General features: G+C 53.2%; 1 protein-coding gene across 1 annotated transcript in view; it reads left to right on the plus strand.

Annotated features, from left to right (window-relative positions):
* POLA1 (DNA polymerase alpha 1, catalytic subunit) overlaps positions 1–25119 on the plus strand; it is a 2011520-nt gene that overhangs the window by 1169835 nt on the left and 816566 nt on the right. The window lies entirely within an intron of this gene.

The following is a 25119-nucleotide window of genomic DNA, read 5'->3' on the forward strand; positions in this document are numbered from 1 at the left end:
TTGTGTTCCGACTGCCGGACCATGAATCCAAAGTCTTTGTGGAAGTGGTCCCGAAAGCTTCTCGAGGCCGGAAGTCCGCTCCGTGCCATTCTAAGTCCCGGTCGCGCGGGAGGTTGAGGGACTGGTCGCAGAGCCACCGCCACCGCCGCACTCCTCAGGTAAGTCAAAGCAAAAGAAGTGGAAGAAGGATCGTCGCTCTTTGACTTATCCCAGTCCGTAGGCCGACGGGATGCAGGTGGTGCCCCTCCCGTGGCTCCGCATACGGAGCCTGAAGAGTCTGCTCAGAGTTTCCCTCCCTTTCCGGGAACCGGAGCGACCCATGCCCAGCTTCCAAGTTTTTACGAAGGGTTGCAGGCCATCTTTGTGCATCCTGATAACGCTGGCGCACCTTCGGGCCCCTCATACTCTGCTGGGGGCCCTGGGCCTTCGACGCCAGCGGATTCAGTCTCGGCACCGCAGGGTCCCCTTAGATCCAGGCCTGGATACGGATCGGCAGCGATCGACCTCATAACACCTCCACCAGCGCAGATTCCACTGGCACTACGCCCGCAGCCGACGCCAGTTGTGTCCCCAGCCGGAGTCTACCCCGGCCTCCTCCTAGACTTGGACACGAAACCGGGCCAACGCCGGATCCGGTGCCGACGGGTACTTTTGTACCCCTGTTCTACCCTGGTTCTCTCAGGCCAGATTGGCAACCATAGGAGGGTGAGGAGGACTGGGAGGGGTATGGAGACCCTTTGCTGACCAGTTGGAGTATGATCCGAATGGGGGAGAGGAGTTGGGGGATGCCAGTGGTCTGGATACCTCCCCAGACCTTGGCATGTTGTCTCCTCCTACCGTGACTATGGAGGAGGGAGCTTCTTGCGCATTAGTGTTGCGTAGGGCGGCCGAGGCTCTCCACCTTGAGCTACCTACGGTGGCGGTCAGGGCTAACCTCCTGAGAGAGGTGCTTCAACCGGCAGCGAGCTATTCGGAGCCCCTGCTGCCATTTAATGAGGCCCTAACTGACATTCTTTTGGGCACCTGGTCCAGGCCCAACACAGGGGCTCCTGTGGATAGGATGATTGCCCGACGCCACCGCCTGGCTCTAGGTGACCCCACTTTGCTCTCCCAACACCCCACCCCTGAGAGCTTAGTGGTCCAAGCCTCGACGTCCAAAGGCGCATTCCCTAACGCTCCACCTGACAGGGAATCCAAAAAGCTGGACCATCTTTGGAAGAAGAGGATTTCTTCCTCCAGCTTGGGACTGTGGTTGCTAAACACTGCTTGTCTGTTGGGCCGTTACACCCACTCTGTGTGGGATACGGATCCCCAGGTGCTGCCCCAGTACCCGGAGGAGGACCGGGCCGTGCTCTCCCGTGCAGTTGCAGTGGGGGAGACGCAGCCAAGTTTACCATACGATGTAGACTGGACACCACTGTCTCACTAGACAGGACGATTTCAACATCGGTAGCCCTTCGACGCTATGCCTGGCTGAGGTAGACTGGTTTTTCCGAGGATACCCAGACAACCCTAATGGACATTCCCTTTGATGTCCGTCGCCTGTTCGGCAACAAAGCAGACAGTGCGCTAGAGTGCTTCTAGGACTCTTGTGCTACGGCCAAGTCCATGGTCCTCTCTACCATCCGGCCTGAGCAGTCTGCTTTTCGCCTCTTTCGTGGCTATGTAGGGGGTGCCCCACAACGTTCCATCCAGAGCCACAGGCCTGCGCAAGCTGTTCAGCCCCAGCGTGGCCGGGGACGTGCGACCCACCGCCATCGGTCTGGGGGCCAGCGAGCGGGCCAGACCACCACCTCCCCCTCTGCAGCAGCCTACAAACTCTCCTAGTTTGACATTTCAGGGCCACCAATCGCCAGTGGGCAGCAGGATTTGCCATCCCCTCCCCCACTGGCGCACCATCTCGTCAGACAGGTGGGTGAGGAGAAGTTCAAAATGTTGACGCTAGCTCAGGTTCTGTCTGCCCTCGATGCTGGAGAATGGATGGTAGCGTTAGACTTGCAGGACGCTTACTTTCACATCCCCGTCCTGCCAACCCAGCGGCATTACCTGCGGTTCACAGTGGGCCAGGAACACTTTCAGTTTACTGTGCTCCCTTCGGCCTTGCCAGCGACCCTCAGGTGTTCGCGAAAGTGATGGAGGTGGTTGCAGCTCATCTGCGCAGGTCAGGGTTCCAGTCTTTCCCTATCTCGATGACTGGCTGTTGAAGGTGGGCTCGCCCCAGGCAGTCAAATCTCCCACCTCTATACTATGGCAGACCTCCTGCATTCGTTGGGGTTCACTATCAACGTGCCGAAGTCGCACCTGATTCCCTCTCAGAAGCTTCTTTTCATCGGAGTGGTTCTGGACACGACGCAGTTTTGGGTTTATCCTCCCGAGCAACGAGTCGGGATATTCGGGCTATGATTCCGATCTTTCAGCCTCTCTCCCGGGTTTTGGTCAGAATGACCCTGAGGCTGCTGGGCCTCATGGCCTCCTGCTGGTAGATCATGCCAGTTGGCATATGCGGCCTCTGCAGTGGGCCCTGAAGTTCCATTGGGCACAGCATCAGAGGAATCTGGCCGATTGCGTTCAGATCTCGGTGGGCACTGCACTTTAATTGCAGTGATGGCTTACGAACCATGATTGGGTCAGCGGCAGATTCTCCCCCCCTGTACCCCCCACTCCCCACCTCCGTTCCCCAACCGGAGTACTCCGTGGTGATGTATGCATCACTTCTGGGGTGGGGCGGCCACATGGTAGAGCTGGAGATCAGAGGCCTCTGGTCTCCGGCGGAGTCTGCGCTCCACATCAACCTTCTGGAGCTTTGGGCGATCCGTCTTGCACTAAAAACATTCCTTCCCTCTGTCCGGGGAAGAGTAGTGCAAGTGTTCACGGACAACACTACCGCCATCTGGTACTGCAACAAACAGGGCTGAGTGGGGTTATGGACCCTATGTCAAGAGGCTCTCCCTCGTGGTTCCAACACCTGGCAGGTTCTCTGAACGCCAGGGTGGACAAACTCAGCTGCAGGTGTATGATGAATCACGAATGGTGTCTTCACTCTGAGATGGTGGTGCAAGGTCTCTTTCGGCAGTGGGGAGATCCTTGGTTAGATCTATTCGCCACCGAAGAAAACGCGCAATGTAAGCAATTCTACGCGTTGGAATTTCCAAGGCTGCACTCGCTAGGCGACGCTTTTCGTCGCAAGTGGAGTTGCGGTCTTCTATACGCCTTTCTGCCTATATTACTTCTGCCCAGAGAGCTAAAGAAGATCAAGCGCGACCAGGCCAAAGTCATTCTTGTGGCCCCGTATTTGGCACGAAGAGTCTGGTATCCTCTGCTGTTACACATGGCCATCGATCCTCCGATCAGACTGCCTCTTCGGAGGATCTTCTGTCGCAGCAACAGCGAAAGGTCCTCCACCCGAATCCGTTCAGCCTCCACCTCCTTGCGTGGAGATTGAGCAGCGACAGTTGACCGCTTTCGATCTTCCTCCCGAAGTCTGTAACGTTATCTTGGCAGCCAGGCATCCCTCCACTAAGAGGGTACATGCCTGCAGATGGAACAAATGTGTGGCATGGTGCGCAGCAAAGGCTGTGGATCCCCTTTCAGCCCCTCTTTCTGAGGGTCTGTTGTTCTTCCTTTCTTTGGCCCAGCAGGGCTCTGCTCTGGACACTCTTGAGGGCTATCTCTCGGCCATTTCTGCCTGTTTTAGGCTCCCTGATCAGCCTTCTCTTTTCAAGTCCCCTTTTGTAAAACTTTCTTAAGGGCATCACTCCTCTTTTTCCTCCTGTTCCCTTCGTAATTCCTCAGTGGGACTTGAACTTGGTTCTTACTTATCTTATGTGCGTTCCCTTTGAGCCGCTTCATAACTGTTCTCTCAGACTTCCTACTTTAAAGACTGCCTTTCTAATTGCCATCACCTCTGCTCGCAGGGTGAGTGAGCTCCGAGCTATTTCTTCAAAGCCTCCTTTTCTGGCTTTTTATCCGGACATGGTCATCTTAAGAACCAGACCTTCTTTTCTTTCCAAAGTGGTTACTCCCTTCCACATTGGTCAAACCATCACTTTGCCCACCTTTTTTCCACCTCCTCATCCTTCTAAGGAGGAAGAGAGGCTCCACCGTCTGGATCCAAAACGTGCGCTTTCATTTTATTTGGATCGCACCAAGCAATTCCGGGTGGATGACCAGCTCTTGGTCAGCTACGTGGGCGCCAACTAAAGTCGGGTCGTGCACAAATGGACCATCTCTAGGTAGGTTGTTTTGTGCATTAAAGCTTGCTACTCTTTGGCAAAGGAGTCTCCAGTGGGATTGCGCGCCCACTCTACCAGGGCGACGGCAGCTACCACTGCTTTGGGTAGTCCTCCTCAGTGACATCTGTCAGGCAGGTAGGTGGGCATCTCTGCACACGTTAACAGAACACTACTGCCTGGACAGCTAAGTCCAGAGAGACGGCTTCTTTCGCCGTTCTGTTCTCTAGGACTTTCTGGTGTGAACTTGGTTCGCAGACCCACCTCCGGGGTCGGTATTGCTGGGGTATCTATTCTAAAGGTAAGAAATCTATAACTAATTGTATCTTTCAGATGAACTTGTTACTTGACTTCGGTAACAATATATCTGTAAGAGACATAGATTATAGATTCCTTACCGCCCTACCCATCCTCCCCGTTCAGCGGACTGACTTCTACGGTCAGGGAATACCTTTCAGGGCCCTTTGTGCACCAGTGGTCAGTGTCTTGCATGGCTATGCGATTCTGGCGTGGAATGTCTTGTAAAACAAATGATGTCAGTGCGCGAGCGCGGCATCTAAGTAGCTACTGTGACGTCATTTTGGCGACCATGATGCCAATGACAAATGTGGAGCCGACCGACACCACCTTTCGGCGCGCAGGGTTACTGCTGACGAAAAAAAATTCTGGATCCAGTCTGATGCCTGGGGGTAATTATAATGGTAAGGAATCTATAACTAATCTATGTCCCTTACAGATATATCATTACTGAAGGTAAGTAACTTGTTTGTTTGTCTCTTCCTTTTGCCACAAGCGCATAAGTGTCTCGCTCAAAAGTTGTTTTTTGTAATATCAAAGCAGTATCCAGTGGTCAAAGACCAAATACACGTGCGTGATGGAATCAAAAGTGTTTTAGGCAGAAATGGTGCAATCAGGATTAACAGTAGGTGAGGAAATCTGGCCTTTACTACTTGAACCCACTTTCTAGACTTTGACTACTATGACCCTATTGTTTTTGACTGACAACCATTATCACAAACAACAAATGGACAGAATGCTGAACAAATCAAACATTCACCCCAGTCACACATCTGGGTTTGATCCATTCTTTTTTGCTCACCACACCACCCAAGTTTGGACCCAGGCATATCTAAATCAGTCTTGACCCTGCTCCCCATGGGAACAGTTAAGCCCGAACTACTAGGCCAGGTCCTCCCGGGACCTGAAACAAGCATCCTGGGACGGGTTTTGAGGTATCATCCCTCATTAGCCAGCCCACCTTGAATCCAGTGACAGTGTGCACGGGACCCATGCCTGGCATACCTTTCCCTCTGAGGGCAACAACAGCAAAAACAAGAAATGGATGGAATGGTGAACTAATAAACATTCACCTCCAGTCACTGATCTGGGTTTAATCCATTCTTTTTTGGCTCACCACACCACCCAAGTTTGGACCCAGACATATCCAAATCAGTCTTGACCCTGCTCCCCATGGGAACAGTTCAGCCCGAACTACTAGGCCAGGTCTTCCCGAATCCTGAAACAAGCATCCTGGGACGGGTTTTGAGGTATCATGCCTCATTAACCAACCTACCTTGAATCCAGTGGCACAGTGTGCACGGGACCCATGCCTGGCATACCTTTCCCTCTGAGGGCAACAACAGCAAAAACAAGAAATGGATGGAATGGTGAACTAATAAACATTCACCCCCAGTCACTGATCTGGGTTTAATCCATTCTTTTTTGCTCATCACACCACACCAGTTTGGATCTAGCCATATGCAAATCAAGTCTTGACCCTGCTGACTATGGGAACAGTCCTCCCTGGACTGGAAACAAGCATCCTGGGACCAGTTTCGGCTAATGAGGGTGAGGGATGACACCCCGAAACAGGTACCATTCTTAAACTGCTAACCCAACTTCACTATTTAAAATAATGTCAAAGCCAAGTCCTCCCTTTTTAGTACATTTAACTCACTCCTAAGGTAGGCCTAGTGAGCCCGAAGGCAGGGTGCTATGTATTAAGACATTGTATGTGTGTTTTTACATATATTAACAGTAAAACCCCCCAATTGTCATTTTTATTGTGGAAGAAGTTAGTAGCCCAGTTGGCGAGTACAGAGTTGCAGGCTGCCACAGCAGTCCTGCCAACGTCTGACGGAGACTACTGAAGTTGATACTTCAAGGTATCAAATAACTCATTACATTTAGCCCAACTTAAAGCCCAAGTCAAAATTATTATAACTTGAGGTGCGCAACATTTCTTTTTGTCAAACTGTTTGTTAAATTTTATAAGTGGTACAATAGTACAATGGCAACACACAAAAATGTATAAGCCATTCTGCATAATAGTAAAGCAATGCCGATAGTGACAGTTGCTAAAGACAAAGCTCCGTAAACATCTCAAATACAGTTTGATAAATGTTATAAGTTGGTTAAACAATGAAAGCAGGTAAACTACCTTATACTCCCCTCCCCCTTCTCCAGTGAATAGTGAGAAGTATTCCGTGCAGGGTGATTGATTTAAAGAAAGCACAGGCAATATACTATGAGGTGGGGGAGTCAGTCAGACCGAGATCCTGGCGGAATCCGCAGGCGTCAGGAGGGTGATCACTAGTATGCAGAGAAGGTTCAAAATTGGAATAAATGTAATGCTTTTGTGCAAGTCGGGCAGGCTGTAAGCAGTAAACCCTCATATAGAAAGGAGATCAGTGGATCACATTTGTATTCAAACTTTTTATACATTGTAGAATCTGTCATCCTTTCCATTGTTAGTACCTACCAAAGTCTGGCATGTCATTGTGTAAGTGTAGGGGCTGTCACCTACTTCCTTCCCACCTCTAGGGTCGTCTTAGCAACACCCAGAAAGAGCGATAAAATAGAACGGTTGATTGAGGTTTGGTATATCTGATAGAAACATCTAGCCGCAGATTCCTTAACTTAGAATTATTCCCAGGCTTCAGACTGGATCCGGAATTTTTTTTGCAGTAGCACCTCTGCGCGCCGGGGGATTGCGCCACATGACCCCGCCCTGACGTCGTCCACGGATGTGACGTCAGCGAGGTCATATAAGTCCCTCCCAGCATGCTGACGTCGGTTTCCTTCATTTCCGCGTGCATCGCGGATCCGGAGTAAGCGGTTCCTCGGGCCTGCTTCAGGCCCCTTTTGATGCTTTGCGTCTGGAACAGTGTGCGATGCCTTCGGGCTTTAAAATGTGTGCCTGTTGTTCACGGCAAATGTCCGCTACGGACCCACACCGTATCTGCATGTGGTGTCTGGGTGAACACCAGGACTCAAAGCCGGATAAAACTACTTTCGGCTCGCCTGTCCCGGTTGGAGTAGTCACGGACTCCTCTTTGGCGGCAGGTCCCAGTGGCAGAGGGTTCTGTTTGCGGCGTCGGTCGCCGTCTGATTCCCGTGTGCGTCGCTCGCCCATTCCTGGTAAGTACTGGCGCCTGTCGCCGAGGTCTTCGACCTCCCTTCCTCCTGTTGAAGGGGGCGCTAGTTCCCGGACTTCTCCGGGCGTGCACCTTCAAGAGTCGGCCCTCCCCGATCTGCCATTTCCTGGCACGGGGGCGACTCAGACCCAAATGACGGCTTATTCCGCAGCCCTGCAGGCTTCTCTTGGGTGCCCTCCTCTCCCTGGGGCAGCCTCGGACCCTCTGCTGCGTGCGGGGTCTCCGGTGGGCTTGCCGGCGGGTTTGCCCCTGGCACCGACTGAGCCCCTTGCCTCTGGGGATGATGGCGGTATGGCGTCAGGGCGCGGCCCAGCTGGGTCCCCCTCTTCGGCCCGTAACACCCCTACCGTGCCGCATAGTCCAGTGGGGCTCCCTGTGGCATTGCAGGTGGTTGCTGGTACTCGTAGCTTGTCTAAGAGTCCCCCTCGGCCCTCCGGACAGGCGGTTGTCTCTTCGGAGGCCGACCCGGCACCAGTCCAGCACCGTAGACTTGCTCCGCCTCTGTTCCCTACTTCATAATCGGAGCCTGTTGTGGTTGAAGCTGAGTCAGTACCTGTCCGGCGCCGTAGACTTGCCGCTTTGCCTCCATTTCTTACTTCGGAACCGGAGCATGTTGTGGTTGAGGTCGAGTAGGCGCGGGACGAGGCAGAGTCAGCGCTGGATGAGGCCTAGTCGGTGCCGACCGAGGACACCCTGAAGCGTCCTCAACGCCAGATCAACTCCTCTCCGGAAGAGGTTCGGCGTCACCCTGATGTCCATGGACGCCGGATCCATCCTTGCCTCTTCCTCCCTAGGAATTTGTGGCTCCGGCGATTCTCCGCCTCCTCACGAGCCCCTTCAGGACCCTCATTCGTCCATGGGGTTCCCCCCCTTTGGACATTGGTCCGTATGCATCCCCCTTCAGTTCCCCTGCCTATCGACCCCCTGTTGGATGTTCTCCACCACGGTTCGGGGAATGTAGAGCCGCTTCTGCCTTTCGAAGCCTCCCTTTATGATGAACTTCTGGGGACCTGGGTTCGGCCGGCGTCGTGTGATCCGGTGGCTCGTTCCATCATCCACTGCCCTGCCCGAACGATCCGGTCTGCTTGTTTGTTCACCTGGACGTTCAGGGGCTTGTTCTGCAAGCTGCCTTTCCTTCATTGCCTCTGCTGCTGCACCCTCCCTCCTGGGTGTCCAGATGTCTGGAGTCGTGGTGGTCGTAATATTTTCGCTTCCACTAGCGCGGCTCTTCGCTCCCTCAATACGGTGCGTCTTGGGTCGGGCTACTTCTGCTCTTTGGGACTCTGCAGAGTCTCTTCTCTCTTCCAACTCTGAGGGCGCTCGTGTTGACCTCAGTCTTATCCGTGACAGACGTGATCTGGCAGAATTTACTATCCGGTTGGCCCTGGATACCTCAGACTCCTTAGGCCGGGCTATGGCCGGTTCTGTTGCACTATGCCGCCATGCTTGGTTGCCGGATGGCGTCTTCCCGGAGAATATTCGGGAGCGCCTTGTTGACATGCCTTTTGATGGGGTCCTTTTGTTTAATACCCACGGGACTCAGCGGTTCAGCGCCTCCTTGCGGGCTTTTGCCCCCACCATAGGCCTGTACTTGGCAGGTCTCATGTCATCCAATCCTGGGGTGGTTACCCATCCTTTCTTTTTGCAACTTTAATTCAGCGTTCACAAGTTGGAGTGTGCGTTTTTGGGCTGCCAGTAAGCAGACTGTGGTGGTGTTCCACAGGTTGTTCGTGTCTTGACCTCTGACTGTGGTTTACCCTAAGAGGTGTTCCCCTGTTTTTTCTTGGGGGCGTGATATACCCCAGATGGGGTACCTGTATGCTATTGTGTAGCTTTGCTCCGCGCCAGGTGGGCATGGAGATCCCTTTGGGCTCCCCCATCTCCTGGCATCCTTATCTTACCATTTGGGCGGTTTTCCGTGTTGTGCCTTCTGGCACTGCCTCCCACATGCCACAGGTCTCACCCTGCTTGCGCCTGGTGTGTGTGTCTCATACTCCTCTTCTAGAGTTTTTTTCCTCGAAACTAACTCTTTTCAGTGAGTTTCAACACGCTTCTTCCAAAGCTGCCACCCTGCCACCGGTGCATTAGGCGAGTTCCTGCTATAGCGCTCGCAGCTGCATTGGTATCGTGGCTCGTCCTTTCTATATATACCCGCATGTTAGTGACCACTGGGTACCCTTTTTGTACGCCTCGCCTATCTGGCGAGATCTGATAGAGACATCTAGCCGCAGATTCCTTAACTTAGAATATCCCTAGGCGTCAGACTGGATCTGGAAAAAAACTTTGCAGCAGCACCTCTGCGCGCCGGGGGACAGTGCCACACGACCCCGCCCTGACGACGTCCACGTACGTGAGGTCAGCGAGGTCATATAAGTCCCTCCCGCGCTGACATCCGTTTCCTTTTTTTCCGAGTGCAACGCGGATCTGGAGTGAGCGGTTCCTCTGGCCTGTTTTCAGGCCTTGTTGACGCTTCGCGTCAGAAACAGTGTGTGATGCCTTCGGGCTTTAAAACTCGTAATTCCTGTTCGCGACAGATGTCCGTGACGTACCCGCATCTTATTTGTATGTGTTGTCTGGGCGAGCATCATGACTCCACGGACTGCGAAGCGTGCCAACACCCGAAGCCGAAGTCGCGGCGGAAGCGCTGTATGAAGCTTCTCTCGGCACGGCGGTCCAGTCTCGTCCCCCGGTTTCTTCTACGGCAGGTCCCTCTACTGTCGGGTCCCGCCGTCATTCGGGGTCCGGGGCCGTCATTCGCCACTTGGTAAGTCGAGGTACTTGTCGCCGAGGCCTTCGACCTCCCCTTCTTCTGTTGTCAGGGGCACTGGTTCCCAGAACATTCCGGATGTGCGCTCCCGACAGTCGCCCCCCATCCACCCTTTCCGGGTGTGGGGGCGACTTGGGCCCAAATGGAGGCATATGCCGCAGCTCTGCAGGCCTCCGTTGTGCCCTCTCCCATTCCTGGGGCGTCCTCGGGACTCCGCTTTTTGTGGGATCTCTGACAGACTCGCCTGCGGGTCCGCCCCCGGTGCCGATTGAGCCTTTGCCTCCCAGGAACGTCGGAGATACGGTGCCGTTGGGGCACGGCCCGGTTGGGTCCCTCGCTACGGTTCACGTGGAGTCGTTAGGGCGTGGCCCACCTGTGTCCCCCTCTATGACCCACGGCGCCTCTGCCGCACCGCATAGCCCCGTTGGGCTCCCTGTGGCGCCACAGGTGTTTGCCGGTGCTCATAGCCCTGCCTTGAGCACACCCTGGGCTCCCGGGCAGACAGTCGCCTGTCCGGAGCTGGGGTCGGCGCCGTACCGGCACCAGAGGCTCGCCTCCGCCTCCGCTCCTTTCTCCGGAGTCTGAGCCTGTTGACACACCCCGGACTTCCGGGCAGGCGGCGCCTGTCCGGAGCCGGTGTCTGCGCCATACCGGCGCGGAAGGCTCGACTCCGCCTCCGTTCCTTTCTCCGGAGTCGTAGCCTGTCATGAATGAGGTGGAGTTGGCGCTGGGGTGGCACCGAAAGCTTGCCTCGCCGGCTCCGGCGCCTGCTCCTTCCTCGGAAGGGGAGCTTATCATAGTTTAGGCACCAGACTGCGCCGAGTCGACGCCGGATGCAGCCGAGTCGGCGACTGACGAGGCAGGGTTGGTGCCGATGCGCGTAATTTTGGCACCGAATTATGGACTCTTCTCCAGTGGCCTCTGAAGAGGGTTCGGCGCCGTCCTCTCGCCCAGCGTCACCGGACGTACTGTTGCCAGTGCCCCCATTGGAATTTGTAGATCTTCATCAGGAGCTCCCAGATCCGGCAGGCTCTTCGCCTCCACAGGAGCCACATCAGGATCCTCATTCTTCAATGGGACGCCCTTCCATGGGACATTGGTCCCACCCTTAGTGTCTTGGGAGGGTCAGCTTACAACCCTCCCCCATTGAAGAGCTGTTGTCCCCTCCGCTTAGGGCTACCGAGGCTGGTGCGTTTTTTTTCGAGGGTGGTCTCATTGGCCACCTGAATTTTAAACATGCAACCCCCTTCTGCCCCCTTGTCTGTGGACCCCTTGCTTGAGGTCCTTCATCAGGCGTCCAGGAATGTGGAGCCGCTTCTGCTCTTTGAGGCTTCCCTTTATGATACCCTTTTAGGTACCTGGGTCCGGCCTGCTTCAGGTGACCCGGTGGCTCGTTCAGTTTTGCACCGCCACTGTACAGCTCCGCATGATCCTGTTTGTCTTTTTGTGCACCCTGATGTTCAGGGGTTTGTGTTTGACTGCTTTTCCCTCCCTGCCCCCTCTAACGCTTCCTCCCTCTCGGGAGTCCAGATGGCTTGAGTCATGGGGCAGGAACATCTTTCCTTCCACTATTGCGGCCCTACGGTCCTTAAATACAATGTGTGTTTTGGTGCGGGCTACCTCTGCCCTGTGGGACTCTGCAGAGTCTTTGCTTTCTGCCACCTCTGAAGGTGCTCGGGTTGATCTCCTTTGTCTCCTCCGGGATTGCCGCGACCTTGCCAAATTCACAATCCGCTCAGCCTTAGATACTGCGGATTCTTTGGGCCGAACTATGGCGGGCTCTGTTGCCCTAAGGTGTTGCGCTTGGTTGCGCGATAGTGTCTTCCCTGAAAATATCCGGGAGCGACTGGTTGACTTACCCTTTGATGGGGTTTTGCTGTTTATTGCTCACGCCGAGTCGGCAGTTCTCTGGCTCCTTGCGGGCTTTCGTCCTCCCACTTAGGTCTTGTTAGGGCTATCTTCCATGGTCGTCCTTTTTCATTTCGCATCCTATAGATTCGTTCTGTGTTTAACATGGGCGGTGAGCCTTACGTCTTCTTTTTCTGTGGTCAAGGGTGATTACCCTTTTATTGGCATCCCTTGGATGCGTTTTGCTTTGAGCTGACTGTTGGCCTGCTGTGGCCGTGTTTCACTAATTGCTGTGTCTGGTCCTCTGACTGTGGTATTGAGCCGGTGGCCCAGCTCGGTAATGTCATACGCCTCGGAACTCATGTTCACGGGTTCAGTTCGTTACTGCGCTCTTTTAGCTTGGCTTATTGCCCTAAGAGGTGATCCCCGTTTGGGGTATGCATACTCCTTGTGGGGTACTAGTATGCTATTATATAGCTTTGCTTACCTCACCTGGGCCTGGAGATCCTGTGAGCTTGACGGTCCGTTGTACGGTGTTCTATGTTTTTCCCTGGTGCCATCTTCTTACCGCCATGGTCATCCTGCCTGTTGCCTGTTCCACCTCCTTGGGAGGTTTCTTGATCTCCTCTTCAGAAGCGGCTTCTACCTGCCCTTAATGTGTACTAGCTGTGCTCCGGTATGGACATGTTCATGCTCCTGGCTTGTTCTGTCTCTACATATTTATATGTTTATACATTAGTATATGCGTGCTGGTTGCCTTGGTATTATTCTTCCTACGTCACCACCTCTTTGCGAGGTAAGGACCGATATCTCCATGAGTGGGGGAGCTTTCCTGAGTTGTTGCAAGCTTGCCCATAGGTTCCTCCTTGCTTCCGCTTCCTGGGGTGATTTCCCAATTTGACAAATGCTCCCTTTTTTGGTGCTCGACACTGTACGTGTCTTTTCTGGAGTGTTTGGTGGTGGATTCTGAGGCTCTTTCCACGATTCGTTACCTTGGTGTTTTGGCCACATCCTTCAGATATGCTCCTGCCTGCAAGTCTATAGTGTGGGTTGTTTCTCACTTTGGCTTAATACTGCCCGGTCGGGCACGGTTATGCTTCTTGTGTACGCCACTTTAAGGTCTCTGTGGCAGTTTTGCCTGCTGCTTGTTTCTACCTGCTTCAGCGGGTTTACAATTGATGCTATTTGCCCCTATTTCCCCTTTTTGGGATTGGGTGTGCACTTGGCGAGTTTCTTGTCCTGCCGGCTATTCCAAACGCATTGCTCAGGTTCTAGCTCTTGCCTTTGGGCTCTTCGCACCGGCTCCTTCAGCCTGCCTTCTATAGGCTAGTCTGTTAGGCTCTGGTTACATCTCTTCAGGTTCTTTTCGAGCTTGGGTCGGTGTCCTCATCGTGCGCCATTAAGCGGAGAGTGGTCCTTCTTCCTTTCTCTCTCTCTCTCCTTTGCTCTGGTATATGGCTAATGCCGTTCTACCGGTCATTTTTTATACGGGTATGGTGTAGCGCCATTCTGGCATTTCTAGGATATCTACCATCACGTTATTTCTGCTCTTCTGAGCTGCTTGGGTTGCTGTCTGGCTGTTCCACCACAGCTTCCCCCCCTTTATCCATCACTCTGTTACCGGATCGGATGCTTGGCATTTTCTGTTATTCTGTCGCAGACCCACCTCCCCTTTGGGGTATGGCTGTGGTATCTATTCTACCACAGCCATACCCCCTTTGGGGTATGGCTGTGGTATCTATTCTAAGTTAAGGAATCTGCGGTTAGATGTCTCTATCAGATGTACGAGTTACTTACCTTCGGTAACGATGTATCTGTGAGAGATGTTGTCTAGCCGCAGATTCCTTAACGCCCACCCAGCCTCCCTGTTCTGCAAGGACCTTGCAAAGTGGGGTTCTCCGCTGGCCCCCCTGTTACAGTTGCCATTGGTTTTTTCTCTCATGGGTGCTCAAATTGTTGCGTCACTTTGAGATTTGCCATAATACCACTGACTCCATCTCATGGGTTTGTCACAATAATACCGTTGGCTCCCTCTCAAGGGTTTCTGATATGTAAAATGAGGCCTTTTCGATTGTCCTTCACCAGGAGATTGCTCTTCATTTTCTTCTTCTCCTGCTGTCTTTCCCCCTTCTCTGTTGGCTCCGGGTTCTGGGCTCCTCTACGGTAGTCTTTTTGGGGGCTCTGTTTGCCTCTGTTTCAGACCTCCATTCCTATAGGGGCGGTGCCAGACTTTTCATTCTTGCGGTGGACTGTTCTCTCTGTGCTCCGTTCTTGCTGGACGGCACAGTTCTACATGATACTGACAGTCTATTTTTGTCTGTTATTATACGTGCTACTAACAGTCTATTTCCGTCTGTTGAGATGTTCTCCCCTTGTTGCACTAGGGAAGGGTCTTCGCTTAGCTTGTGAGATTCTTTCTCACAGCTTTTTCACCTATATGTAGGTAGTGTCTAATTATTATTATTATTTTTTTAAAACTTTGTATTAACATTGCTCATACCATCAAACAATACAGGACATTTAGCACAGTGCATGTGGTAAATTCGCAGTCTATAGGACAATGACAGACCTTCGATGGCACAAGTGAGACAAATGACAGTCGGTATTAAAGTCCCAATCCTCCCCCGTCTACCTGTACTTCCGCCATGGCCCCCAAATTTACCGCCATTTTTTGGTGCAGCCTCTGCTTTTATAGATAGTTTCTTCGGCCCTTTGGCACCAGTCTGTCCCGTACCCATTGGTCCCATTGAGGCGGAGTCCGCGAGCCCCATTCCATTGCATTATTTCTCTTTGCCACACCTGCCGCCAGTGCCAGCCAGATCTCCTTGTGTCTAGTCCAGTCGGAGTCACTTCTAATCATTAATAGTAGCCATCAGGGCTCTAGCAGGACCGATGAACCCACCACTGCCGTCATCACGTCGACTACCTTAGTCCAGAAGGGGACTATCTGCGGGCATTCCCATAGGGTGTGGTAGAAGGTGCCCTCCTCCCCACATCCCCGTGCACAAAGGGCTGACTGACTCCTCCCCCAGGCATACAGATGGGCGCAGGGATAATATACTCGGTGCAGGATCTTAAGCTGTACTAACTGGAACCTGCAACGGATTGCTATCTCCTGTGGGCTCTGTAGGGCGTCCTGCCAGTCTTCGTCTTCCAGTTCTCCTATGTCCCCACCCATCTCACCCGCAGCGTCGCCAGGGGGTCCGTCATGTTATTTATGAGTTTATGGTATATTGTGGAGGTGGGCTTTTCCGCTATCGGGTCTAGGAGTAACCTATCCTCCTTGGGGGAGTACTCTGGGATAGTCGTGCTGCGTACTATGTGAGCCCGCAAGGCATGGTTGAGGCGTAGGTAGTGGTAGTGTTGGGAGTCGTGCAGGTCATACTCTTTTTTTTTTTTTTTTTTTTTGTTTTTTTTTTTAAGGTAGGCAAAGGATTGCGGGTCATCTCCCTTCCAAACGTCCGCCAGGTATTCAATGCCTATAAGTTTCCAGCCCCGGAACCCTGTCAAACGTTTCACATCCGTCAGCTGGTCCCCGTGCCACAAAGGGGCTCTACTCGTCAGGGAGCCTGACCACCCCAAAAATGTATTGGCCTCCCTCCAGCATTGGATCACTACCCCGGTGTGGGACGGCCAATCCCTTCCCTGTTTACGAGCATACAGCAGGTGCTCGCAGTTACCACCCGGCATAACCCATCGGTCTATTCTATAGGCCGGTTCCGACCGATCCGTGTAAATCCAGTCGTTTACCACCTGCAACTGGGAGGCCCAGTAATACAGCTTGATGTCTGGAAGGGCCAGACCCCCATCAAAGACCCCCCTCGTCAGCTTGGGCAGCGCTATCCTAGGGTTGCCACCATCCCAGAGCAGGACTCGTAGATCTTACGCTATCCTCTTGAACACCCCCGTTGGTATCGGGTATGGCGTGTTTTGCAGAATGTAGAGCAAGCGCGGTAATGTGAGCATTTTAAATATTGCTGCCCGACCCATAAGGGAGAGAGGTAACGACCTCCAATGGTTCACATGGGTTTTAAGGCGCAATAGTTGGGTTTCCAGGTTCCTAGCGAAGAACTCCGCCCTGTTCCTTGTAATGTATAGTCCCAGGTATTTAAATCCGTCTACAGCGATAGAAGCGGGCCACCGGGTCGGGATTCTCGGTGGAGGGCCTGAGAGCGGGAAAATCACTGACGTTCCCCAATTAATCGTATAGCCCGAATAGCTACCTAACAATTCAAAAAGGTGTAGAGCCTGTGCAATCAAGTGGTATGACCTGGCCATGTATAACACAATATCAGCTGCGTATAAAGAAATATGCTCCTCCCACTCCTCACTCAATGCCAGGCCCCAGAACGACCTGTCCCTCCTAATCCAGTGCGCCAGCGGTTCCAGGACTAATGCGAAAAGGAGGGGGGACCGAGGACACCCTTGCCTAGTGCCCCTTCGTAACGGAAAGGCTCTGGACACCGCACTGTTAACTCTCACCCTTGCCATCGGTTGTTCATATAGAAGCCGAACCAAACTGCAGAATACGGGACCAAATCTCAGTCGCTGTAGCACCATAAACAAATAGGGCCATTCAATGCTATCCAAAGCCATTGAGGTGTCCAGCACCATCAATGCTGTCTGGGTGGCCCCCACATCCTCTGTCATGTACAGCACTCCAATGAGGCGGCGTACATTATGTCGGGTGCTTCTACGTGGCATGAACCCGGACTGGTCTACGTGTACCAAATCCGGCAGGACCGATAGCAGCCTATCCGCCAGGGCCTTAGCTAAGACCTTAGGTTCTACATTTATAAATGAGATTGAGCGGTAGGACTAACAAAGATCAGCCGGCTTGCCCGTTTTATGGATTACGACTATCGTGGCCTCTTTGGTCAAGCGAAAGCCTACCCACCTCTCACGCCTCCCGATACATCCGGAGAAGTGGGCCAGTGATGATATTGGTCTGCCGCTTGAAAAGCTCCACCGTGAGGCCATTGGGCCCTTGCACCTTTCCAGATTGGAGGGAGTTGAGGGCCGTCCCTATTTCCTCCCCCGTAAAGTCTGCCTCCAATCGATCTATTTGTTCTGGAGACAAGGTAGGGAGCGCAAGAATTCTGCGCACTCTTGTTCAGTGCGGGTGCAGACCGGGGTAAATACCCCTTCGTAATAGGATGCAAAGGCCTCCGCTATGTCTGCGCTATTGGAGGCCAGTGAGCCTGCGTGGTCACGCTCCTCGGCCACCCATGAGCGCTCCCTGTCACGTCATTCGAGACACGCCAGCAGCTTGAGAGCCTTGTCTCCCACATCGTAAATTCTATGTCGGGTGGCGATGGAGTAGGTTTGCGCCTCACCCTCTGGTAGAGCCCTGAGCTCCTTCTGTTTAAGGGCCAAGTTGTGTCTGATATCTACCATTGGCGATGCGCCTGCCCCCTCTCTATCTCCTCAATCTCTCCCTCCAACCGGGTAGCCTGCAGGGACTTTTTCTTCTTTATTGCCCCTACCTGAGCCTGAGCCTGTCCCCTTAGAACGGTTTTGAAAGCCTCCCAGAGTGTAATACAAGACTCCACCGATTCCTTATTCTCCTCAAAATATAGCTGGGAGCCCTCACGGAGCCGATCACTTAGTGTCCCGGATGCGCCACGGATCAATCCTCAGAAAGGAGGCCCTGTTAATCACCGGCCCCTTAATCGTAACCCCCACCGGTGAATGGTCGGAGATTCCCCGGGCTAGGATGTGAGGCTCCGCGAAGTCGCCCAACTGGCCGTAAAGAAGTGGTCTAACTGAGAAAGGGACCCATGTCTAGCCAAGAAGAATGTATATTGTCGTTGTGTGGGGTGATGCGTACGCCATATGTCTCTAAGCCCAAGGGCGGAAATGAAGTCCCGCAGCCCATACTTACCAGACCCCCGCCCCTCGCTCGAACGGTCCAGATCAGCATCCATTACGGCATTGGTGTCACCACCTAACAGGAGGGTACCACATGGGAGGTCAGTCAGGAAAGATCCCAGTCGTGTGTATGTTGAGGAGTGATGTCCAGGCGGGACGTAGCAGGATCCCAGGACTATGGTTCGGCCCTCCCACCTGCCAGCCACTGCGACGAAGCATCCTGAGTCGTCTGTCCAGGTGCCTGATATTGTTATTGGCAGGGGTGTTGCGGATTAGAATGCCCACTCCGTTGGACCCCGACATGAACCCCGAGTGGGCCACCATTTTATACTCAAACCTGTCGAGGGCCTTGCATCTATTGCCTCGCAGGTGTGTCTCCTGGAGCAGGACCACATCTGGTGAGTGCCTTTTCAGGTACTGGAGCACTAGCGTCCGCTTGATTTTGTTGCCCAACCCATTAACGTTCCACGTCCAAACTTTAATGCGTGTCTGGTCACCCATCGTCGACATCCGGTCTCACACTTATCCGATCACAAATGTCCCACTGTGCCCCGACCGAGCAATTTCGGCATGCAAAAGAACTGTGATGTCATCGAGCATAACTTACCCCTAATACAAGAGCTCCCCCCCCCCTCACCAACTCCCCCCTCCCTGCTAGGTGGGTACCCAACCTCCCACCATCCAAACATGCGGAGTGCCTGTCGTCCCTTCCACCCCATATCAAACCTGAAAAGGAAACGTGAGCTTGCAGTCAGCAAAGTAGGTTATACATAATTGGCGGACATTACACCCTACGTGATAACCATTGTATAGTAACCCCTAGTCAACTCCCCAAGTCCCCCCTCCTGCCCCAGCCGGCTGAAGTGAGTTCATGTCCCAAGCATTGTGTCCAGTGCACCAAACCTCTCCCATTTGGGCAAGAAAGTTCGGCCCCTCGAGGCTTGCAACAGCGCCCACTCACCGCTTCTCGGGCTCCGAGGCCTTAAAACGCAGCACAGTCCCCATCACCTGGGCCCATTGTGAGCATTGTCATGGTTGTCTATAGCGTGAGTGTCCCTCATCGCCGCATCTCGTCTTGGCGAGTTCTGTTCAGGTCCGCGCCGGCCCCCGCTCCTGCCCGCCATCCTTCCAGCCAGTCACTGGCCTCCTCTGGTGACTCGAAGAAGTAAGGCTTGCTGCCATCTAGGATCTTGAGACGAGCAGGGAAGAGCATCATGTACTTCACGCCTTGTTCCCGAAGAGCTCTCTTCGCGACTTCAAATGACCAGCGGAGGCGCTGAACGTGGAGCGTAAAGTCAGGGAAGAAGCGGATGGTGACGTTATCAAGCTGGAGATCCCCGGTCACCCTTGATGCCTATAGGATTGCATCCCGGTCCCTATAGTTCAGGATCCAAGCGATTATTGTACGTGGTGGGGCCCCTGGCTTAGGCCTCCCTCCAAGTGCTTGGTGGGCCCGTTCAACGGAGAAATAATTGGATAGGCGTTTCGGTTTCAAGTGATTAAGGATTAAGTCATCAACGAACCATTCCGTGGATTGCCCCTCCATTCCTTCCGGAACCCCCACTATGCGGATGTTGTTACACCGCGCCCGACCTTCCTGGTCCTCCAGCCGGGCCTGAATATCGGACTGGTTTCTCGTTAAGGCGGCCACTTGTTCTTCCAGTCTCTTTGTTTTGGATTGGAGACTGCCTATCCCCGTCTCAGCCACTGCAACCTTTTCAGACATCTTGCGGAAGTCGGCCTGCAGGAGGTTGACCTCCTCCGTCACTGAGTCAAGCTTGGGCTCCAAGGTGCCCTGCAGGTCCCTTATCGCGCCCATGATGTCCGAGCGACGGGTCTGGGTCATTGTCCACTGGTTCCCCCTGATGGCTGCCACCTGGAGTTCCATCCTCCCTGCCCATGGCCACCGTATACTTGTCAATATGATTAGACTGGTTATGGTCTGGTGCGGCCCATGTTGGGGAGGCCGGCCGCTCTCGTGCACGGCAGTAGGTGTCTCCGGCGCTCTTTCCGTGCGCCTGTGAAATGGGCCCGAATCCGCCAGTGGCCACGCGCAGCTGTGATGTCCGCCTCTGCCGGCCCGCCCGGACCTTCCTGGAGCCTCTGGTGATCAGCGCCGTTCCCACAGCCGCCTTGCGCCTTTTACCTTGTGCTCCTGCTCGGGAATGTGCCTGGTCGGGGGCCACTGCTGCTCACCCCCTGCGATGTCTCACCAGGCGTGCGCCATCTCGCCAGGGCCTGCGCCCTCAGTCAGTGCCCAGGATCCAGGCTCCTCAGGTATCTCGGGGAAGCCGCGTGCTCCGTCACCCCAGCTGCTTCTCGCCTTTTTCCCTGCACTGGTACGCTCTAAGCCGGGGGTTGTCGATGCTCACCCCTCTCGTGTGCCGTCTCACTAGGGCCCCAGCCCTCGTGTAATGCCCGGGGTTAGGCTCCTTGGTAGTCTCTGGGGAAGCCACAGCCCCTGGGTCCGGTGTGCAGGCAGTAATACTTTCCGCCGCCTTTCTTCAGGGAGGCTGCTCACTCACCTGCGGGGGAGCTTCCGCGTAGCTCGGCGCTCTGCACTCTGCCGGACACCGATAAATGCCGCGCTGCAGGGACTGCACGTCCCGCTCTATCTTCCGCTGCTGTTGTCGGCCCCCCGGGGTACTTACGGGATATCTACCGTGCAGCCCGCAGTCTGGTCCCGCTACTGCCGAAGTTCTATCAGGCCGGCGCCATTTTATTGTCTGAGTCTGGCTGGCCAGGCTGCATGAAACGAGCGTTAAGGCGCTTGCGGGGGTCACCTCAGATCTCCTGCGGGTCTCTCCGCCTCCCGAGTGCTTCCGATGCCGCTGGTCACTGCTTTTGTGCAGGATAATGCTGGATCTTGGGTGTGTGGAAGCTGACTGCTAGCACAGCTGTCAGTGCGCGGCTATCTTCGGTGGCTGCTAGCCACGCCCCCGTAGTGTCTAATTCTGTCTTTTACGATGGTGTCTTGCACCATCCTCCTTACTTATTAACGGATTTTCATCCATCGCACACTGTTCCCATACTTTCACTGTTTTTTTTATTGGTGGCTCCGCGTTGTCGCGGAAAAGTTTCTCCGAAGAAAACTGACGTCAGCGCCCCGGGAGGGACTTATATGACCTTGCCGACGTAACGTATGTGGACGACGTCAGGGCGGGGTCGTGTGGCGCCGTCCCCCAGCCGTAGAGGTGCTGCTGCAAAAGTTTTTTTCCCGGATCCAGTCTGACGCCTGGGGATATTCTAAGTTAAGGAATCTGCGGCTAGACAACGTCTCTACCAGATACATTGTTACTGAAGGTAAGTAACTCGTACGTCTGGTCCTATATCCCGTTTTTTGGGAAGCAGTTGGGTGCCTTGTACTCAGGTTTGCCGTTGTTCTGCACGGCAGCGTTTTCCTTTGCACGTTTTATAGTACACTTCGGTACCTTTTTATGCTGCTTTGGCAACAACGGCTCCCATGGTTCCGCTCCCTGGGGTTAGGCTCCTCTTCTGGATGCTCTTCTTCTTGGGGGTCTTGTCTGTCCCGTTCATGTACTAAATAGTCCCTCTCTTCTGTGGGGGTGCATTTCTCCTCCCGGGCGGAGGTGGTGGTTCCGGGGATCTGATGATGTTCTCCACAGCTCTGCGTGCACTTATTCATTGTTCCTATAGGCACCTTCGGTGCCTCGGATGACGCACTCTTCAGATGTGCCCTGTTTTTCCATAAGATGGCACCCTTATCAGTGTCTGGTGTTCCTGCGGGACAGTTCCTCTTCTGAGGGTCGTCCCGGGTGCTGCGCCCTGCATCTCTGTTTCCCTTTGGGTATGTTCTTTCCCTTGGCCTTCCAGTTGCCTTGTTGGGCAGTCCCGTACTCCTCTTCACTACGTTTTCTTATGACTGAGTTTTGCACTTGGTGTGTCTTATGTTTCACGTCTGTGCTTCTGGGACGTTGATCAGTTCCTGCCTCTTGCCCTTCGCCTCGTGACTGCCGCCTGTCCGGCCTCCATTGCGTAGGCCTGCCGGGTAGGCTCTGATTGTGTCACTCCATATTGTCCTTTAGATTTTGGTTGGTGCCCACTTAGCGCACCATTGGGCTCTGGGAGTAGTTCTTCTTCCTTCATTATGAACTCTCTTCCATTCTGGGATATGGCCTAGTGCCGTTATTCCATCCTGTATTCACACGGGTGTGGTCTCGCGCCTTCTGGTCGTCTTGTGGTGCCTTTGGCTCCCATTGTCTTTTGCTCTTCCGAGCTGCTTGGCTGCTCCGCCACAGCTTTCCTTATAGTCCGTCACCCTGTTGCCGGCTCAGTGCTCTCGGGCACTTTTTGTTGTTCTGTCGCAGACCCGCCTCCCCCCTTGGGGTATGGCTGTGATATCTATTCTAAGTTGAGGAATCTGCGGCTAGATGTCTCTATCAGATGTACGAGTTACTTACCTTCGGTAACGATGTATCTGGTAGAGACGTTGTCTAGCCGCAGATTCCATATAGCCCACCCATCCTCCCTGTTCTGCGAGGACCTTTCCAGGTGGGGTTCTCCACCTTGCCTCCTTCCAGTTGGCGCTGGTCTCCATCCAGGGCGCTCAAGTTGGTGCGAGCCTCTCAGACTTTGCCTTCTGCAGCTGCCTCCCTCTGGGTGGCTTCTCTTCTGGTGGAGCGGTGCTTTTCCCTTCGCCTTCACAGAGGATTTATTTTTCCCTTTCTCTGTATTCCTCCACTCCTTCCAGTGTGGGGTCTTCTCCTATTCTTTCCTTCCCTCCCGCCTCCTTCGGTTTAGGGTTTCTCGTCTCCTCTGCAGTCGCCTTCCTTGGGATCTGTTGGGCTATGCCTCGGCCCTTCAATCTCTACAGGGGAAAGCGCCATTCCTTGTGATGTCATCTCGCAGTGGATTGTTCTTCCTGTGCTCCACCTTGTTGGCCGGCACAGTTATGCGTTGTAATGGCAGTCTTTCTGTTGTCAGTCGGGATATTCTTCCCTTGTTACTTAGCCTCTGGGTAGGGTCTCCGCTTCGCACTGTTGTTTCTCAGAGCGATGCTCTGCCTTTACTTCTTAGTCTATTGGTATACAATGTCTGGCACTGTGCTTTATGATGATGTTATGCATCATCCGATCTTTGATTTACGGATTTTTCCTTCTTCGCACACTGTTCCCACACTTTTGTTGGTGGCTCCGCATTGTGCCGCTGAAACGTTTCTCCGAAGAAAACTGACGTCAGGGTGCCGGGAGGGACTTATATGACCTTGCTGGCGTCACGTCCGTGGACTACGTCAGGGCGGGGTCATGTGGCGCCGTCCCCCTTCGCGCAGAGGTGCTGCTGAAGCTGCAAAAAAAAAATTCAGGATCCAATCTGATGCCTGGGGATAATTCTAAGTTGAAGAATCTGCGGCTAGACAACGTCTCTACCAGATACATTGTTACCGAAGGTAAGTAACTCGTACTTTAAGGAGTCATCCCGCAGCCCTAATAATACAAAGCCGAGAGAGGTCAGAATAGGGTATCCCAATATAGTTTTGATTTGTGCCTATATTTCCACCTAGAAAGGTTGTATGGTCGGACAGTCATACCATAACTGCCTGAAATCACCTCGTAGACCACATCCCCCCAGCAGAGATCTGTGGTGTTAAGGAATATAATCTTCAGTTTAGTGGGGTAAAGATTCCATCAAATAAAACCTTGTTATGAGCCTCCCTCAGTCCTAAGAAGTGGGTGTACCTGGGAATATCCTCTAAGTCCTGCCATTTCTTGTCAGGTATGGGATTTCCTAATATATATTACTCTCACAATTGCACGTGATGTGGTGTATTCGAGGGAAAAGTATTAAGTAGGTGCGAGCAAAGAAAGATAATTTCACCTTTAGCTCCACTAGCTTGCCTTACAAAGTTCTCAATTAGAGTAAGTTCCCTGATGGCCGCATGGCGTATTTTAAACTGTAATACCCAATGTTGAAGTTGTATGTAGTGGTATCTTTCAGTACTAGGATGCCCAAAGTCTTGTTGAGTGTTTGAAGGTAAACATTTCCCACCCATGAAAAAGATCGGAGTGGACGAGGTACCCCCCTCAATCCAGAGATCGAAGGGGTGTGAGGGCTAGAGGGAAGGCAGGATTCAAATGAATAGGAATGTAGGGGGAGGGAAAAGAGGTCCAACCTGGCCTTTGGATGACCATACTTTGTGTTTAGGTTGGTCTGCTCAAATAGGCATTTGGGGGGAGGTCCGATCTTGGCTTCCAAAGAACATCCCAAATGTAGCATCCCACTACCACCCTGTCCATATAGAGTCAGTGTTTATCGGACTCTCTTTGAGACCACTGTGATATTACTCACAGTTGTGCTACTTTATAATACAGGTGGATGTCTGGGGGAGAGAGAGGCCCCCTGCTGTTTTCCAGAGTTTGTTGCTTATAGGGGAGCCGTGCTCTACGACGTTGCCAAATGAAGCTTGTCACTATGGATATCCGCTCTGAGAAAGTCTTTGGGTATTGCAATGGGCAGGCCTTGAAAGAAGTAAAGTATACGTAGTAGCACTGTCATTTTAATGGCATTAATGCCTCCAGCCATCAAAGGTACAGGGGTGCCCAACGTGTAAGATCTGATTTGAGCTGACGTAGTAGTGGTAGGAAGTTAGTTCTGTGGAGGTCTGAAATTGTGGAGGTACGTTTAATACCCAGATAGATGATACCCCTCTTTGGAAGGAGGTGGTGGATACCAATTCCATTTCGTGTGTGGGAAGGGTCAGATTTAACAAGAAGGATTTGTTTAGGTCAAAGCGGTAACTAGCCACGCTTTCGTACCATGCTAGTTCTTGTTGTAGTGTATATTGGGAGCCGGGAGGTTAGTGAGGGGGAGTAGCACATAGTTTGCCAATAGAGAGATGTTATTATTCTGTTCTATGCCAAGTGCAGATAAGTGGTGAGAGCGGACATCCTTTGCAAGTGCCGCAACTTAATTTAAAGAAAGCTGAGCCAACCCCATTGACTACTACCCA

Source organism: Triturus cristatus, chromosome 8, assembly GCF_964204655.1.
Source record: "Triturus cristatus chromosome 8, aTriCri1.1, whole genome shotgun sequence".
NCBI lineage: Eukaryota > Metazoa > Chordata > Amphibia > Caudata > Salamandridae > Triturus > Triturus cristatus.